This window comes from Nyctibius grandis, chromosome 7 (genome assembly GCF_013368605.1).
Source record: "Nyctibius grandis isolate bNycGra1 chromosome 7, bNycGra1.pri, whole genome shotgun sequence".
NCBI lineage: Eukaryota > Metazoa > Chordata > Aves > Nyctibiiformes > Nyctibiidae > Nyctibius > Nyctibius grandis.
The window spans coordinates 16,342,197-16,362,962 of record NC_090664.1 but is presented as its reverse complement, the minus strand read 5'-3'; the positions used below and the strand labels follow the sequence as shown (position 1 = coordinate 16,362,962).

At 38.8% G+C, this 20,766-nt stretch overlaps 1 protein-coding gene across 2 annotated transcripts in view; it reads right to left on the bottom strand.

Moving 5' to 3' along the window:
- ZNF385D (zinc finger protein 385D) overlaps positions 1 to 20,766 on the bottom strand; it is a 467,763-nt gene that overhangs the window by 158,370 nt on the left and 288,627 nt on the right. The window lies entirely within an intron of this gene.

Genomic DNA, 20,766 nt, shown 5'->3' with positions numbered 1-20,766 from the left:
GTAAACATGAATATCTCACATAGATAGTTTCTATCTATGAATAGTTTCTTTCTCAGGATATAAAACCAAAAAAATATTAGATCACGTGGCCTGACTGTCTCTAAACCCCAACCCATTACTTTTCGTAAAACTTCTACTACACTTTAATGAAACTAAACCAGTTCAGCCCTCAGGAGATAGAGCTGTTTGGGCAAAAAGCCAAGAGCCTGAGGCTCTACCTGTGACCAAGACTTTCTGGAAAAAGCAGCTGATGAAAAATTGAAGTTATTCTAGCAGGCAATCCATGCTTTGCATTGAGAAGCAAGGCAAAGAAAAAAAAGACAGTTCTTGGCATTTTGCTGTCCCCACACAGACATGTGAAGAGAGGGATAAGATGTTTAGTTAACTGACAAGTTTGAGCTTTCCTAGAACAGGATTTTATGCCACCCCAAAGCACACATGCACTGTGTCTGGCAATGATTAATCTCTGGATTTTCATGAGCAGGCAATTAAAAAAGAAAAAAAAAATGGCCAATTGCACTCTGAAGAGAGAAAAATCTTCCCATCTGCTGTTAAGTACCTCCTGAATACCAGAAGATTTGATCAGAGTCATTCCCTTCAGCATTAAGCAGTTGAGGTCAGGTTACATCACTCTTAGAGAGATGTGAAATCAGATGTTGCTATGTTGCCCCATTGCGCAAAATTGAAGGTTAACTACAGTTATTGCAGTATAGCAAGTTGGGCACGCACATAAGACAAAGGCATGCACGCTAACAAGATAGCAGACTTCCAGCATGAAGTGATGAGTCATTTAATTCACCAGAAACTGCAGATCATCACTGACTTTCTTAGAACTTTTGCTTTGCTATACTGATCAACACATCGGCCACTCTTCCTTTATCTGACAAAGATTAGGGATGCAAATGATTAGCAGGCTCTGGACTGCACTACAGAGTTTTGAGTTCAGAAAGGGGTCAACCACGACAGGAGAGCAGGTGCTGATAGAGCTTAAAACCCTCAAGATGATGTTAAGGGAAAGGAGTTTGCATGAAATTTGGGAGGGGGAAAAGTGAGGAGGAAAAAAAAGGGAAGCTAAGGGGAAGTAAGAAGGCAGCAGGTAGAACAAGAATGGAAATAAAAGAATCGGATGTTGGAAATCAATGAAAGAAATTTGAACCTTGGCCAGAATCAATTAAACAGATGTTTTATGGAAATTCTATATCCAGACGCAGATTTAGTTTTAATAAAGTGTAAATAGGACATGTTACAGAGTACTTAAAAAGTAATAGTTGTGTAACTGTATTGTATCTAGAAAATACTAACATCATTGCCAAAAACTATTTCTTGCAATCACACACTGCTCTTCTGCAATTCAAATTATTTTTTTTTCTTTTTAAACAGAGATAAATATGTGCCATATGATACGCTGGAAAACAGTTTCTAGGTTTTAATTCACAGTATATCCTGATGAATAAATGTTTTTATTTCCTTCCAAAAATGGTGGCATTGTGCTTGCACAGACACAGTTACCATCAAGAATATAGCTACTTTTTTTTTAAAGTTTTCAGGGGGCTTTCATCAGCATAAAGTCAAATCCTAAGACTGAAGAAAAGTATCTAAATCTCACCTTGGTTCCATGGGAGCCATTAGGGCTATGCTTCCTCTTTCTGTTCCACCACTCAAACTCACCCTAACGCATTCATATGCCATTTGGATTTTAAGTGCTACAAGAGTAGAAGGAAATAGTGCTTATAAAATTCAAGGAGCTTTCTCTCTTATTATTCTACTAGCCTCCTCACCTGCCAGATTGGTGATAAGATATCTAGGCCGTATGTGTGCTAGCAGAAGAAAAGCAAGATGTGATGGAAAGTGAGTAGGAAATTTCCAGGTGAGGAATAGGATGGGCACATCAAGAAAGGAGATCGAGACATCTCTCAGTGAGGGGATGATAAACGCCCAGCCAACCTTGAACATGTCCGAGACTTGCTGCTCCAGCTGGATGCACATAAATCTATGAGACCTGATGAAATTCATCCCAGGGTACTGAAAGAGCTGGCTGATGTCACGCAGGACCTCTTTCCATCGTTTTTCAACAGTCTTGGGAGTCTGAAGAGGTCCCCATCGACTGGAAGCTGGTAAATGCTGTCCCAATTTTCAAGAGGGGTAAGAAAGAAGACCCTGGTAATTACAGGTCTGTCAGTCTCATTTCAGTGCCTGATAAAATTATGGAGAAGGTTATTCTGAGAGTTATTGAAAAAACACTTGAGAGATAATGCTGTCATTGGTCATAGCCAACACGGGTTCACGAAGGGAAAGTCCTGCTTAGCCAACTTAATTCCCTTTTATGACACTGTCACCCATCTAGTTGACCAAGGAAAGCCAGTAGATGTGAGGTTTTTGGATTTTAGCAAAACTTTCAATACTATCTCTCACAGTGTCCTTCTGGATAAAATGTCCAGAACAGATAGACAAGTCCATAATACTTTGTGTGAGCAATTGGCTGACAGGTCAGGCTCAAAGGGTTATAGTAAACGGGGTTACATCAGGCTGGCAGCCAGTCACCAGTGGGGTTCCCCAGGGCTCAATTTTAGGTCCAGTGCATTTTAATGTTTTTATGAATGATCTTGACACAGGAATCAAAAGTACATTAAGTAAGTTTGCCAATGATACTAAAGTAGGAGGAGCTGTGGATTCCCTCAAGGGTAGAGAGGCCTTACAGAGAGATCTGGATAGTCTGGAGAGCTGGGCAATCATCAACTGTATGAAGTTTAACAAGAGCAAGTGCCAGATTCTCCACCTGGGATGGGATAATCCTGGTTATACGTACTAATTGGGGGACAAGAGGCTGGAGAGCAGCCCACAGAAAGAAGATCTGGGGGTTTGGGTTGATGGCAAGTTGAATATGAGTCAACACTGTGCCCTGGCAGCTAAAAGGGCCAACCAGGTCCTGGGGTGCATGAAGCACAGAATAGCTAGCCGGTCAAGAGAGGTGATTGTGCCACCCTGCACCGCACTGGTGTGGCTCCACCTCGAGTACTGTGTGCAGTTTTGGGCACCTCTATATAAGAAGGACATCAAACTATTAGAGTGTGACCAGAGGAGGGCAACCAAGATGGTGAAAGGTTTCAAGGGCAATATTTATGAGGAGCAGCTGAGGTCACTTGTTTTGTTCAGCTTGGAGAAGAGAAGGCTGAGGGGTGACATGATCACAGTCTACAACTTCCTCAAGGGGGGCAGTGGAGGGGGAGGTGCTGATCTCCTCTCTCTGGTGACCAGCAATAGGACACAAGGGAATGGAATGAAGCTGTGTCAGGGGAAGTTAAGATTGGACATTAGGAAAAGGTTCTTCACTGAGAGGGTGGCCGGTCACTGGAACAGGCTCCCCAGGGAAGTAAGTGGTCATGACACCAAGCCTGTCAGAGTTCAAGGAACATCTGGACGATGCTCTCTGTCATACGGTTTAGTTTTAGGTAGTCCTGTGAGGAGCAGGGAGTTGGACTCCATGATCCTTATGGATCCCTTCCAACATGAGATATTCTATGATTCTATGATTCTAAACTTCATAAACCAGTAAGTCTCTATATTCAAAAAGTGGAAGAAAAAAACACACCATGATGCAATATAACAGGTAAGGATATATAAGAAAGTTTTATTAGGACTAGTGAAGAAAACTTTGGCTTTCCTATCTATGACAAAGATCACGTGAACCTATTTTATATAGAGCATCGGCCCATATATACTAATGCTGTGGAATTTGAGTTGAATCCAACTCCCTACGAATCAGAGCAGAGAAGACTCTTAAAGATGCCAACGAAAGGTGGTCTTGCAAATGTTTTATGGCACAATGAGCTCCTCACGGTGTCTATGGTGGAAGACGCAAGCCAAAATCTGATTCTTAGTGAGACTCCATGAAAATTCACATTTAAGTAACACTTTGAGCTGCCAAAAAAAAAAAAAAAAAGAAAAAAACCCCAAAAGTATAAATTCCAAAGGCACAAGGGCTTGAAATAACAGAGTTTGACTCATTCTCTGAACATGTAAATGCTCCACTGCACAAGCAGGCTACCTTCACTCTCACTAACAGATCCCAGCCATGACCCTTCTGCAGCAGAGAAAAACATGACAAATCAGACTATCCTGAATTCACTTTTATAAAGCTGTCTCTTTGTTCTCTGTCATAGAGGACCAGTTTGAAACCATGTTTTATGCCAGTAAGAAGTAAGAATCCCATCTCCCTTTAATCAGGTTTTGGTGCTGCACATGCCCCTGCAATCACAAAGTTATGGATAACTAATAACTATTCTCCTACAGTGTTATGGCTGATGCTTTGCTTCAAGATGCCATTGCTTGTGAATAGAAGACAGAGAGAAAACATGGTCAAATTTAATTTTTTTCTGGGTTGCAAAGTTCCATCAGAATTTGTCTTCTCTGCAGATCTATACGTAAGCTACACTCTCACACCTACTTATTAGGGAAGCAAATTCTTATAAAAGTTTCTAAAATTGAAAGAAATTAAAGTCTGTATTTTAATCAAAGGCCCGTATTGAAGCATGCTCTGTAAGTCCCCATGCCTCAGGGAAACATCCCAATAGTTGGGCTGTTGACTAACGGGATACTTGCACAATAATCTCTTTTTTGGAGCGGTTTAGATTTGTGTAAATGTGTATTCGCTTCATGAAGGAATTTAGCTTGGGTTTCCAGGAGCCCACAAAAATCCCTTAACCACAGGGCTAGTGTCTTTCTGGGGAAGTGAACACATTCTTTTTCAGTGGAGGAGCTCTAACAAAATGGCTATTTATAACGAAAGGCTGTGGAAACTTCAATTTTGGCAAGCTTACACCTGGTGGAGCAGATTTAGGCAAATGTTTTGAGAGCTGGAATACGTGGCAGTTAGTAGGTTGACTGTCCTTTTCTTGATACATGTGAAAATGCTGGCAGGTCCATTTTTTATCTCTCTATGTAAAACATGTCTATAATTTAAAAAAAGTTTTTCAAGCAAGGAAAATTATGTCCTGTCATTCCCTATAGGTGGGGGGAAAGCACCACTGCTTTTGCAGACAAAACACAAAGGACAAAAGAAATTTTTGTCCTATTTTGCAGAAACACAGGCATGTCAGGCCCAATTTATCTAACCCATATCACAGAATCACAGAATGTTAGGGATTGGAAGGGACCTCAAAAGATCATCTAGTCCAATCCCCCTGCCGGGGTAGGATTACCTAGACCATATCACACAGGAACGCGTCCAGGCGGGTTTTGAATGTCTCCAGAGAAGGAGACTCCACAACCTCTCTGGGCAGCCTGTTCCAGTGTTCGGTCACCCTCACCGTAAAGAAGTTTTTCCTCAAATTTAAGTGGAACCTCCTGTGCTCCAGCTTGCACCCATGCCCCTTGTCCTGTCAAGGGATGTCACTGAGAAGAGCCTGGCTCCATCCTCTTGACACTTGCCCTTTACATATTTATAAACATTAATGAGGTTACCCCTCAGTCTCCTCTTCTCTAAGCTAAAGAGACCCAGCTCCCTCAGCCTCTCCTCATAAGGGAGATGTTCCACTCCCTTAATCATCTTCGTGGCTCTGCGCTGGACTCTCTCTAGCAGTTCCCTGTCCTTCTTGAACTGAGGGGCCCAGAACTGGACACAATACTCCAGATGCGGCCTCACCAGGGCAGAGTAGAGGGGGAGGAGAACCTCTCTCGACCTGCTGACCACACCCCTAAAGTGGTGTCAGAAGTGGGATTCGAACCCACGCCTCCATACAGAGACCAGAATACCCAACCCGCCACGGGAAGGCGCGGAACGCCTTGAGTCTGGCGCCTTAGACCACTCGGCCATGACATGTTGGATGCTCCAGGCTGCATCCACGGAAATATATAAAGTCATGTCCTCCTCAGATTTAATGAATGGGAATCCCTGCCCTTGGCTAACATAAGTTGCACTTGTTGGTGAGTAACAATATTGGTTACAATCCAGTTACATTTACACATGTACACATAAGAGCTTTCAGTAATTGGCCAAAAATTACAAACCCAACCCAACAATATGTTCGTATCTCTTTAAGTTCTATGAAATTAGTTATTATTTTTTAGCTTTTCTATATCCTATCCAGATGTTCCTTAAGAGCATTTTACTATTGTGTGACATAAAATTATTCCATGACAGATCCACATGTTATTATTCACTCCATTCAGAACTGTTTCCTCTCCCAAAAAGCAAAGAAATTTTTATAGGTTCAGACACAGATTTTGTCATAAGGTTTCCTAAGTTGACCATACAGCTTGAAGCTGTAAACAAAAGGCTGCAGGACAGCATCTTCTGTATCTTTGGTTACCATTTTATACGGGAGAATTTCTAAAAGAAAGAAAGGAGAAAAAAAGAAAAAAGGGGATGGACGGAAGGAAGGAAGCTATAAAAGGTGGCAAGGAATGGTCTGCATATCGATGTGCAGATTTCACTGCTGGCTAGGGATGGCAAGGCATGGTGGAAGGAACAAATACTATTCATCTGGATTTTTACATAGGTCAGGAACAGCCTGAAACCTTCTCTAAAGAAAAATGAACATGATAAGAGCTCAAGTAATAATACCTTTCCTGGCATGCTCTTCAGTCAGCCTAGCTATGTTCTGGTCCTCTGTCAAAGCATCTTAAAATGTTATAATACCTGTCCCAGGAACTAAACATAGGAGAGAGATATAAAACACTTAAGTAACTTTTTAGGGAGCTCCCTTCTTGCTCATGCAATCACCCTGATCAGAATATTTACTTATAGCCCTACATAGCTATTAAAATCTCACTTTGTGTGCATCACAAACTCAGGTTAGACATTCACTAATTTTGCCTTTGCAGTTATTCATGTTCTAGAATTCAGCATTTCTTGAACTAACTGTAAATATATCTAGAAACAAGCCTAGTATAAAAGCAATCCACCTCAAACATTTCAGTTCATTCCATTCAAAGACTATCTTTCATCTACTCATTACTAAGGTGCTTGAAAAATATCTCACCACAGGAAAAAAAAAAGTCTCAGTTGACGTGTTTTATTTTATTTTTAAGCCTCTCTCTGCTAGAAAGACAAAACAAAACAGAAGAACTATCATTGGTTCTGCTATGTAAACCAGTTATTTGAGAGATACTAAAGCAAATGTGTTTTTTTGAAGGCATTGCTACCAGGCCTTGTAACCATGATACAACAGAACACAGTATCGAGAGGAGAAAAATTCCTGTGCAGACTTTTCTGATAATCCATGTAGATCAGAAGGATCAGAATCATGCAGCTTCATAATGTTAAGTCTAGCCATAGTAATTCCAGATGTTATTGAGTATGTTATATACAGAAGTATTTGCTCTGATCCTTGTAAGTCATTGCATGGCTTTGCTTTGACTATTTGGAGTGAAGTTATAATCATCATTTGAGTTCCTTGCATCATATTCTTTTACATTTTAATACTTTTAGTACCTTCTTCACATTAAAATAGAAAAGTAATCCACTCAATTTAGGCAACAGGCATTTATTTCAATTGAATTGTATATCAAATACTTTCAAGTGTTTTCTCGATATGTTTTTATTACTGGAGATGAGCAAGTCACGCCCCTCCAAACCCTAACACCTTTGAATTTCAATAAATCTGGTACATTAATCTGATCAGAACCTTACAATATGTGGGAAGCTAAGAGGGCAGGGCAAGCACAAAGAGCCTTCAATGGAACCGTGTGTTCACAAGTTGGATCCCTCTCCCCATCCTCCCACTCGACTGCCAAGGAGCGAAAGGAGCCTCACATACTCTAATCATCTTTGCTTTTCATAAGAGGTAATCTTACATTTCCCAGAAAATGAAATTATATTAAACCAGTGAAGTGAGCCAACCAATTGTCAGATTGCTATAGAAATGCAAGGATTTGCTAAGCCACAGACAAACCTCAATCCTGCAAATACTTCTGCATATATTTAACTATTCCAACCCCTCCCATCAGTGGAATGACCTCAGAAAAGTTAATTCTTTTTTAATTCATGCATGCAGACGTAGGGTCTCTTTCTTATTTGCATGACTCCAGCCAACTAAACATTCAAAACGTTCCATAACAATGAATTTTAAACAAGGAGAATTGTTATTTACTAAAAAGGAATTAAAATTTTACATAGGGTGCTCAATTTGAAGGATGAATCAAAACTCTGAATACTTGATCTGCATCACCATATACAGAAGATAATTTGTTTGCATAATCCAGAATTTGGCACTGTCTTTAAAAACAAATCAAACCCACAAAACACCAAGATGCACCACATAAGAAGAGAAATGCATCATGAAACTGTAAACATAAGATGAAAATGAAGGTACTCTAAGCATATTGCCAAAGACTCACTAAGACTTCCATCTTTTCTTTCTGACATCACATCTTTAAAAAAGAATAGGATTATCCCAGGGACAAGAATATACTTCTTGGATCTAGAAATGGCATTTAAAAAAACCCATAAACTTACTGGAAAAGACAGTGTATTGAGAAAAAGAAAGGCCTATCTCTCCCTTCGTATAATTCCATTGACGTAAGGAGAGTTACAGTGGGTATTAGTTTGATCTGTAATACTATATGACAACTATTTCAGCACACTGTCTCTGTTTAATTAGAGGTATCAATTCAAGCAATGAGGCAATTTTGTATGCAAACCTCTAAGAAACCTGAAACCAAACACAGCTTGCCTGTATAAAGGCTTCATTCCAAAGCCTACACTCAAGCCAATTTTACAGATGTGGAGTTGCAACTAAACATAAATCACCTGATTCACAGCAAAGTGTTTTGGGTGTGCTAACCTGAAACGCTGAAAAGATTTCAGCAGATGTGGGCCAAGCCATGATAAAATTTAAGTTACGATTTACACACCCTTCTTCAGCCCCAAACCACCAATGCTGGCACAGATGTTGTGTCCAAGTATCTGCATTAGGCTGGGACCTTACACTTTCTGCTCTTTTAACTCTGCAGCTTCACAGATCTTCATTAATGCATTACAGAAAGATTTGATTTAGCATCTAAGATGACTCTACAAACCTGTATTTCTGGCTATTCTGTTTCACTTGTCTGGATAAAGATAGAATTTAAATGTGGAGTGTCAAGATTTCTTTATTACACTCTCCAGACAGCTAAATTATACTTAAAATGGGTTAAGAAGACCTAGAGCACACACAGCTGTTTGGTGTTGCTATGCAGATTCTGTTGCTACCACATGTGAAAAAAAAAAATCCACATTTTATTTCTCACTTAACCTACCATTTAAGTTCACAGAAAGCATCAAATGACTCAGGTGTTCAGCTACATGAGTATTTGCAGTTCCAAAAGTGGTAAAAGTAAAATGGGTCTCTGTGTCCAAGGTCAAGCGTCAACCGTGTTAACAGGACTGTTACGAAGTGCTTAAAGTTGCATGTAGAATAACATTGCAGCAGGGACACCAAAGAAAGCAATGCAGAGTTCACATTTAGGTTGCCCCACTGTGCACTGCTTAACACTGATTTTTGTAGAGCGTTACCAAGGCCAAGTCTGGTCATGCAACTAAACTGGTAGACTCAGACTATCAAGACTGGTAGAGATCAAGCACAGTGAAAAGAGACTGAGAAAGTCAGTATAATTCAGTGTCCGGTGGCTTGAAGTGAATAGGCCACTTGCTCTTGCAAGTATAAGATGAGAACTTGGTTCCCACCAGAGCATCTCTTTCTTGCATCAAAAAGACCCTTCAGTGTTTCCCTACAACCTCCTCTGCAGACGTAAGCAAGTTGGTTTTAATTCTTTTTTCTTTGTTAAAGCTCCAAAGATTACTACTAGAAAGCCCCTTGGTATTAAGTTTGCAAACTCACATGATTTCAGGATTCTTTCTCCTCATTGAAAGCTAGGAGAAGGTGGCATGAACTATTTCTTAGAGGGCTACCGCACACTGAGCTGACTAGAAACCTTTTAATTTTTTTTTCCATAGAAATCTATTTTTAAGAATATATTCTAAAGTTATTGCTCTTACTTTAACTGCATGCGCAATGACCTCTTATTAGACATGATTTAGTACAAGATTTTATCTCTTTCCCCCTAAAATTCACTATAAATTCTGTATTAGCTATTTATTGTAACAGTATAATGTTATTTGGCCTTTCTAAAATGACACATTCAAAAGTCAAACTGACATTCTAATTACAAATTAAAGTTTCCTTGTCACTAGAAATTCTTACCCATATACAATTTTAATACATGTCCGTTCAGCTGCTCCAGGCACACAATTGGAAATGTTAAAATCTTGGGAGACTAGAAATGAGCTTCTCCCACATGCAGCTTTTTCTGGCTGAGCTACAAACCCACAGAAATGATAGCTTGGTATGATTTGTGGTCATAAACTTCAACAGAGCTGTTTATGATGCTCTAAGAAAAATGTTAAGCCTCCTCTGCTTGGGGAGGGAAGAACCAGCCGCAGCTTTTCCTTACTGCTGCTGTTCTGCTTAACTAGTGTAGACTCTGTTAACTGGAGAAGAATCACCATAAACTACTAAACTATTCATTGAATTGTCCTGATCTCTTTAATGATATTGCCAATAACGTGCCTTAATGAGACAAGAAAGGCATCCCAGTTCAACAAATCACTTGAGAGATTGCCCCCTTGAAACTGAATAGAAATTAAATAGGACTACTGTGAATTAAGAGATACTCTACATAACCTTTATATAATCAGGAAAGCTTGCAAGGCCCCATCCTACCCACACAGATGAACTCCTTGCAAATGTAAAACTAAAAAGGACAGTCATGGTAGCTTTAAGGGGTTTTTTGGTGTTTTTTGGGGGGGTTTGGTTTTTTGAAAATAAGAATGGGAATTGATACGGACTTTGGGATGTATAGAACTAAATAGTTCAGTTGACTTAAGAATTCATATTATTATTGGCATTAATGACTTGGTAACAGAAATTAGTAAGAGCAATAATGACTATATTTTGTTTGTAGATTGCTAGCTTCTGGAAAAGAGGTGGGTGGTTTTAAATCACTTCCTGAAAAACAAAAAAATCAGCATAGCTTTCATTGCCTGTTAATCCCTGAGCCTTTCTATGGAAACCATCAAACCTCAGGTGGACAAGGGAACTGATGGAGTCTTCCCCTGCAGGTGTGCAGAGCTCCTCTAGCGTGGGGAGACCTGCAGCAGTATCTTCCCATAAGCGAGTTTCTCCACACAAGCCCAATGCAATTGAAGTTATCCAACTGCCCAAGCCCATGTTTCCATCACATTCAGCGCCTCTTCTGGCAAAGTAGGACAGGGAACAACTGTTTGAGCAGGAACTGCAACTCAAATGGATAAATCCTTCCTCTTATACTTCCAGGCTAGGGGCAAATGAGGAAGAAATGCATGGTGGCCACGTTGCAGGTCATGCCAGTGTCTTCCATCCCCAGACCTGCTGCCCAAGTGGCTGACAAAGTTTGACTACACTGCCGATGATCAATTTAAGGTTTTAAAGAGCATTTAATTTACACTTGAAATTATTGGAGATATTAAGCACAACTGTTACAAATTATTTGACAGTTACCTTAATTAGACTGGGTCTGATTTAATATTTCCAGCACAGCTGAAACTCTCACTTTACTGGGGGCCATGGAAGTTTCGCAGCATGTTAGGCCCAGTAAATGAAATTAAGTTCAAGCAAATCTACTAACACAGTCCAACACTTTCCACAGTTCATTACAAATAATAATTACTTTCTGAAAACTTCCTCCTTCACTATGAAGAACAGATCTGACTCAGTGAAAACAATATCCGTGAATGAAGCTCATTTTTTGCTGAAAGATTCTTGAACTTGCAAGAGCTTTTTTTTGTACCTGCTAGCAGTTGCCATACATACATTACATCAACAGATTTCAAAAACTGCCCAACTTCTTTCAGACAAACTGTCAATATTACCTCAACCAATATACTATCAAAATCAGCTCCCTACATTATTTACTAGAACTGAAGCTGGCTACACAGATAGAAGAACCTGCAAAACTGGAGATCTGCCTGTTACAGGCACCTTGTAAAGATTTCTTTAAAGATTAACTTACCTGTTATTTTAAACATTCTCTAACAACATTAGTCATCTATTACTTTGATCTTCCTAGAAAGTGCTAGTAATTTAGAACGAACATTATTTCTTCTTATCTTTGTGATTTGGAAGATATTAGCTCAGCTGGGGTCTCTCAAACAGATATTTGATATAAAACATTCATAATTCATTTGACTATATGCTGAGGTCAGATGGCACTATTTCTGTTTCCAGATGAATCTCAAGTGAGCTGTGTATTGCTGAAAATGTGCTGGCGTAGCTTTTAACATAAAATCTCCTTTAATAAATTACATTAAAATGTCATGCAATTGTTATTTTTGTGAATATTCCCGTGATGAAATCTTCCTACTACAAATGCACAAAAAGCTTATACAAACCACATCAACATTGTTAGAATAAACTGAGGGATATTTTAGGAGTACTAATTGTTAATGTTCTTTCAATCCTAAGTATCATCAAAGACTCCCTACTTGAGATAGTTCTGTGCTGCTTTTCCTCACTACATTGATTCTTTTGGGTATATTTAACTTAGGAAAAAAATCAGGGCATAGGACAATAAGCAATAAAAATAAATTAACGTTCTACACATCTGTATTATATTCCTAAAATCTTTAGAGTTGTCTGGGCATCCACAGTGACGCGTAGCATCATCGTTCACTGCCTTCACAAGGTTAATTTCCGGCTATTTAAATAAATTTTCTTCCCTGTGTGCTGATGATAGCATGTGATGACAATCTTGCTTCAAGTTAGTCACTAAGGGCAAAACAGAGCAGTTATGTTCAGTCATCTTGGGGTGCTTGTGCAGAGTGGTGCTGCCAGTACCATTTTGCTGCAGCACCAGCAGGTCACAGCGCTTTACCTGCTGCCTGCCTTTCTCTGCCAGCAGAGTTTTATATACATTTCACACACTAAAAGGCTTTCCACAATCACATTTTGATTGTATCTATAAATGTTGCCTTGATTTTTTTTTTAATGTGTTTTCAGCCGCTCAGTGTTTGTTTATTACATTTAGTAAGTTCATTCATGCGAAGGAGCATATCTGCGTGGGTTATTTATGTGTAGTAATGTCCCTCTTTAAGGTCGCTGATTCTTCTTACCTTGAAAACCTGTGGGTATTGGGAAGGTAATCTATTGCATGTACTGTTAGAGTGTGTAGAGCTCAATGCTAATATGAAGGATACTCATCTCATATACACGGATCTGACCACAGATAGGCATTTCTGCAAGGCACTGTACTTTCTATACAGCATACCCAAAGAGATGGCGGATGTCCAGCTGCTACTGAACCCATAGGAACCCAAATGGTGGGCTGCTAATTAGCATTGAGTAGGTTTGTCAGCTGTACCTATGTAAGAAGTTATCTTTCAGGTTCTATAAAAATACTGCCAAGGATTAAGAAAAAAAAGGAAAAAGGGAAAACCACTGGGAATGTATAAAGGTATCGAAAATTTTTACTTCACCCCAATTGAAAAGAAAAAGAGTTAGTTCAGAACTTTCTTAGCAAAGAATGAAAGAGGAGAGAAAAATCATACCATGTGGATCAATGCAATTTCCAAGTACTCAGTGCTACTAAGATTTGAGCCAACAGAAACTAAATGTGTTATTAGGAGGTTAGTGCAACTACCCTAGCACTGCATTTGGAGAGGAGGACTAAATAACCAGTTTTACAAGGTAGACAGACTGTGGTCAGGATTGGTGAGACAAATGTTTGTAAATGATTACATCATGTCTTGAGCGCTAAAAGCATGTAAGGATACTAGAAATAATGCACTACAATGGCTTTACAGCACCCATATTCATGTGGCTGCCATGCCCTCAGCCAGAGAGGGAGACAAAAAGGGAAAGGGTTTAAATATTCCTTCACATATGCACCATTTTATAGCCTGTTTGACTTGTTAGAATTTATCCTTTACAAACACAAGAACTGCAAAGTTAAATAGGAGGTTAGGTAAAGTTTTATGTATGCCTGTTTGTTTTTCCTTCTTAAAGAAATAAAAATGGCTACTGAAAATAACAGATGCTGCATGAAGGGTTGAAGCAAAGATAGTATTTTTTTCTGTACTACCTAGAAGCAGTCATGCTCACGCAACTTCCACTGTTGAAAAATTTGCTGCTCACAGCAGCACAACTTACCAGTAATAACAGAAAAACAAAGGAGCGGTGTGCTTGCTATGTAATAGTCACATAGCTGGCAAACTAAATGCTCCCAATACATGGCTGGGTTTGACAGGAGGTGAGTGGATTGGTTTTCACAGGTAAATACCAGCAAACAAAAACTAATTTGCTAAACATTGCACTATAGAGACAGTAGACCCTTAGGTCGTTACTGAAAAATGACTTGGCTTAGCAAGAAGAGCACCGACATTGCTTGCGGTGCCAAGACTGGCTTCCTCCCCACCTCTTCCGTCCTTGTGCATTCACAATTGCAGATCTTGCCAAGGTTCTCTGTTTTCTGACTTTTTTTTTTTTTTCATACAGTATTGATCCCTAGTGCAATGATGGGTAACAGTATTGGAAAACACAGCCGTTATTCTCCCTCCATCTTCATAACTTACTACACTCCATAGTAAACAAACTGAGTAAACAAGGTCAACAAGAACAAAAGAAGCTGAGAAAATTTTCATGGCTTTCATTTGAATGAACTGTACTGTCCATCTGCTTTTTCAATTACAGCATAAGAGTAAATAAATAGGAGAACCACTGTGAAGTAATAATCAAAGAGTAAATTAAGCCTAGCTTTTTTCCTTTGTTCTTAAGAAAGCAGTTTTAATATTCAGAGACGGTTTTCTAACATAAACCCACTTTTTAGGCTCTATCTTGTTTTCTAAAGGAGAGAACTGAGGAAGAGACTGCTGGTTGCATTGTAATAAACAGAACACATAAACAATACACAGTATAAAAATTACCTATGTGAGTCAAAGCCCTTTGAGATCCTAAGCATATGGTAAAATTTCAAACGGCCATACCCACAGTTAGCAGACACTCCCAGTCAATCTCATTTTGTATCTCCTGTAACTGCTTCAGAGATGAAGATACTATACATTACCAAACCCCAAGAGCTTTTCAAGCTTTACTTGAAAAGCAAGTGGTACATTATAGTTTTAAATTCTGAAATCTGCAGGGACTATAAAACAGAGTAAATTAGTTGGCTGGGTAATAGAGCCAGGACTTGATCCCATAGTGATGAAAGAATTTCCCATGATTTCCAAACAACCGGTTCAGCCAGCTAGCTGAGGTATTAAAATAAGAAATAGATTGATCTAACCCCAACTTTTAAAAATAGTTGTGACCTTTGCCAAAGCAGAAATAGGGGGAAAAAAAAAGGAAAAAAAAAATATAGAGAGAACAAGTGCTTTTGTTTAAATGGTTTAGATAAGGACTGAAGATGTCTTACCTTTTTGTCAAACCTAAAGAAGTTTTAAATTAATATCATTTTCAGCATCAAAAGAGACAGAACTGTATTATCATAGATGTTAATAAGAGGCAAGGGTGTATAGTAATTGAACTTTCATAAAAGTCTCCCTTACAATTCCAATTTCAAATTACGGTTACGTTTCCTTATTTCACATTTGATCCAGACCCTTGCCAACTTCTTTAAGCTGTCATACCATGCCTATGATTGGAGTAACTCTTTCTGGTGCATATGTACAAGGCAAAAAAAAAAAAAAAAAAAAAAAATTGAGGGGAATGTGTTCATGAGCATCAGACTGATGAACTGAAAGAAGCAGTCAACAAAATGGCCAAGGAGGTCTAAATATATGAGTATGCCAATAACACCGCTTCATGCATTAGGTTTTTCACTCCTAAGTAGACTTTGCAGAAATGTATTGCTAAAATGACTGACAATACAGGCTGACCTACAGAATGTGACTTTGCCATATAATGACTCAGCCCCACAACAGAGCAAAGCTGCTTCACACTTTCAACCAAAGCAATTTGATTCAAGTACAATCTCAGATACTTCAGGCTTTGGTATATCTAGCCAACCTCTTTTGCTGCATTTTCTCTGAATGTTACCAATCATCTACGCAATTTCAGCTGCAAAACTAATCTTTGCAGTATATTACATGTAATAACCCCTCCTTAAAATTGAAGCCTTTATGACCTCCACTGTATTTCAAAAACTTTTCATGATCTAATACCAAATTGAAATATTTCCTTTATCAAGTCCAAATATATTTCCTCTTTTTCGAGTGCTACTATCTCCTTTAGTGCAATGAGAGGCAAAAGCTTTGAAAGGACTCCTGTAACATGATTAATGTTTTTGTAATTGCAAGAATTTCTAGAACTGACACCAGGTTATAATACAAAATCAAAATAATATGGAAGGATATTGGCACACAGGCACTGAGAGGTAGAAGCCATATGACTCAGAGAATTCTGCACTCGAAGGCTCTCATTATTTTAAAATATTTTATAAAAATAATTTATATAAATTGTCTTTTAGGAAAAAAGATGAAAAAGGACAAATGCACGACATCGTAAAGAGAATTTTCAAATTCCAGTTTCTACTTAATATTTCATTTCTTAACAGAAACAAGATATTTGTTAAGAAGGGATGCAAGATTAGATTCCACAATCATCCCAGTACAGACACATTCACGTGCACGCACACTCTCTGTTGAAGGACCTTCAGCTGAAGCAACTGTGATCTAATCTCTAATGAAGCAAGAAATCATTAATTCTGATTTTGTTTTTGGAGCAATTCTGCCACCCACAAGAAGGGTAAGACTGGGAATTACTTTTTTTGTGTGTGTGGAATGGTGAAATCACCCTTTATTTATAGCAACATACTGGGTATATTTAGAGGTATTTTAAATGAACAGTTTCTCTAACAGAATTTAAAAGGGTACAATCTAGCACAGAGAAGTTTCTGTAAGTTCAAATAGGATCTTTTTATTATTATTACGTATTATACATGCATTAATGATTATTCAGTGCTTCAAGATAGGAACTTCATCGCCCAGGAGGCTGTAATGTTCCAAGTATAAGCACAGGCTTCCGCAGGTTTCAGCTGAGCAAGCCAATGTATAGGATCTTGAATTCTGTCACATACAGCATCCATTGTATATTAACTACACTTTCTTATTGCAGATGGCTGGTGAAAAAATACAGTTCATAATCCAGTATCTATGTTTCTCAAAACATTTTAAAAGCAGAGCCTTATCATCACCGATTCATCCTGCTTAAATGAAGATAAACAGAAATGCTATGAAAGGTCTCCACAGTGACTAACCTAGAAGAAAATATAACCTCCTACAAACAAACCGGTGACAACTAAGTATTTTCACCGAAACTGCTGAAATAGGTTTTGTTGGTTGGTTTGTACAATGTGTGTTTTCTTTAAAGAGGTGGTGAGATTTGGGGTGTGGGGGGGTATTTTTTCTTCCATGACTCATCCAGCATGAATCTCTTCTATAAGAAAGCGTTCCAGAAATAAAAAGTGATACTCAGAATAGTAGTATGTATGCAGACGAATTACTACACTCTACAACATTGACTGAAAAAACCCCACCGAAAACAGCCAACATACAAACAGAAATGTGATGGCATTTTCAGGCAAGAATTGTCTGGTTTTTCCCCTTAACAGTTCTATTATTTTATCCCATAGGACATTTATTTCCACACCAATATCTGAGATTTCCTGTAAAATGTGAACAGAAACATTGAGGATAGAAGTTACTTATAAAAGTAATAGGTCCACAGGGGGTACAGTGGGAAGAAAAAAAGAAGAGGGGAAAGGGGAGGAAAGATACAACTTTTTCTTTTTTTTCCTTCTTCTTTGTCAATTTTAATTTTAGTTCTTTTTTCAGTCATGCTTCTTCAGTAAGGGCAAGGTATGGGGGTATGTGGGGAAACGTTTTTTTTGGCAGTGGAGGTGGAGGATTGGCTTCCCTCTCAATTCCAGTCAGGGTTTACCGAGCCCTCAGGACCAGTGCTCACTGTCCCATAACAGCAATATCACTGCAGCATTTCCTCCAGTTCGATGACCCATCCCATACGGTGCTGGTGCACAGCATGCGCCAAAAGCTCGCCCTTCCCCTCCCAAACTGCGAGGAGTGCTTTCCACCTGACCTGAACAGACTGGCCACCCAGCCCAAGGGGTGGCCATGGGGGCCACCGTGCTTGCAGGACGAGCCAGCTCCCATGAGCCACCCGTGCTGCCAGGCCGAGGAAGGCGCGATGCTGGCGAGGTCACTAAGGCAAGGCAGGAGCAGCCAGCAGGACCTTTTAAGGTAGAGGTGGCAGCGTCCAGCTACGACCGTCTGCCACAGCAGAGCCCTCGTGTTGAGCAGGACTGGAAGAGGTCCCCTGTTACCAGCGAGCAACATCAGCACTGTGGCACTGACAGCCACCCACCATTTCTCCTCTCGGAGCTGCTGAGAACAGTCTCAACTGACTATTATCTTACACTAAAATTATTAACTCGATAATAAATGCAAGCAAAAGTTGCTTTTGGGTAGGTATGTATGTTTTTAAGTGCAACCTACCTATTAAAACACTTAACAGAAATTTATTCTTTTCATTGGCTTTTGGCTTACTCTATAAACACACTACATCATTTTGTAGGATTTTTATTATTATTACAATTCCACATTTCTGTTCAACTCAAAACGATGAATACGAAACCCATAGAATAAGTAACAAATGTATCCACGGTGACCAAACAACAAACTCTAAAGCACAGCATGGTGAGTGAAAATTAGCAGTTACTGAAACCACTCCATCAAAATTCCGGTGCAATGTAAAAGAAAGGCTCATGCAATTAGAAGGGTCACAATAAGTTTAATTATTTGAAGACTCAGCTCAAATAGTAGAACACACGTTATCTCAGCCCAAAACCTTCTTGAAGACTACAGGTTTAAAAAGAACAAGAAACACTATGACTGATTTCTGAATTTAGTAACTTTTGTCTGTGATGGTTAAGAAACTCACTTCACCCATTAATACTTGCTACGGAAGAATAATATTTTCAGAGGGTTAGCTCTTACTTTCCACAGGAATTATTTCAGTATTTATTTCATCCTTAATGCTGTACATGTGTTCCCACTATGCTACCTCACATGAGCAGCAATCAGACAAGAAGGCCCAGAAAAACAAGCATGATGCATACAAACATAAAGAAATGCTTTCTTTTTCTTCCCTTCCTATTCTTTAGATGGCCTAACAGTAGTGTGCACAGAGAATGATATACCACAGAATTCTTTACTAATATTGAAAGGAAATTATTTTTTTCCCTCAGAAAATACAAAATACTGCTATTATCTGCGTGACGGTTACAGTAATTTTAAGCAAAAGGAGGTGCATAACTTATGCGGTCAAGCTTTCATCCAGCTCTGTGCAATACTGCTTTGTGCAATAAGTGTTACAACAGGGACAGGTGAGATTACAGACGCTTTCCGCTTTGGCTTCTCACAGACAGAGCAGTAAAAACCACCCAGAACAGACACAGGTAAACATTATCCCCATTAGCTCATGCTTCATTATGCAAAAGACAGAAACAAGATCATTAATTTAAAACAATACTAAAGGAAGTTTCAGACTGAACAAAGCAGACCGAGAACCTGCCTAACAGAAACTTTCAGCTCTGCTCTCAGAAGTGAAATTTCCTACAAAGCAGAGAGAAAGCACAATCCAGTTTGTTCCAATTAAAAACTTGTGTTGTACCAGAAAACACATAAGCATGTGAGAAAGTACTTTGTATTTTTTTTCAAAGAGGTAACACCAAAATAAGTTTGATCACCATTACGTGTTTCTGAAAATTATAAACAAACAGAAAAAAAACAAAGATAAAATTAAGTACCATACAGCTAACTTATACCTAATACTCTAACCCATATAACTTCAGGAAACCATAACTTCCAATCCTAGTCACACAGGCAATTGTTGCAAAATTGACTGTAAAAAAAGAAAACGCTTCTCACACTTGCAATGATATTAAAGGTAGAAAAATAACCCCAAAGAAATGAGCAAAAAATTAACCTAATGCCACATTTTTAATGGTGAAGAGACTTAATCCAAACTACTCAAACCTAAAACCATAACGCTTGTCTATTCTTCCTCAGCCTTTGGAAAATGTAGTAAAGCTAAAACATCGCAAATTTATCTTTGAAGGGAACTCTGAACAGTTCTGACAATTCAGCCAATTTATTGTTTTTTTTGTTAGGACAGTTTACATAAAAATCAATCTGCTTTCATAATTGATGGGTTTCACTGTTAAAGACACACCCTCCCCTAATATTTTTAATATTATGAAAATAAGAAAATAATGCTTAGCTTGTCACAAAGCATAGTACTTTTGTGATGGGGCTCAGAATATTACAAAAGTTCTTCTCTTAAAGCTTGAAGTGAACTCCTGATTCAATATTTAATGAAACTGAGAAAGCTGCTGAATGTCCCAGAAATCCTCCAACTCTCTGCTCTGTGTTCATCCTAAGTGTTATGCAGCTATAAATTAACACTGAGGCTAGATGAGACTTCACGTAGCCAAGAACAGTATTTTTCCATCACACCACCAAATTTCCTATTCTATTTTTTTTGCTATTTAGGAGCACTAACTTGCAGCATCACATTTCAATTGTACATCCCAGCCCAGTACTGCAGCACTACATTGCTTAGACATAGCTCTAAGCTCCAAGATGTTTTTAGGGTATGCAGCCAGCCCAGCTGTAAGCCTAAGGAAGATTTCCATCAAGCACAAAACTGAACTCTGCACAAATATTTAACAGCTCTGAGA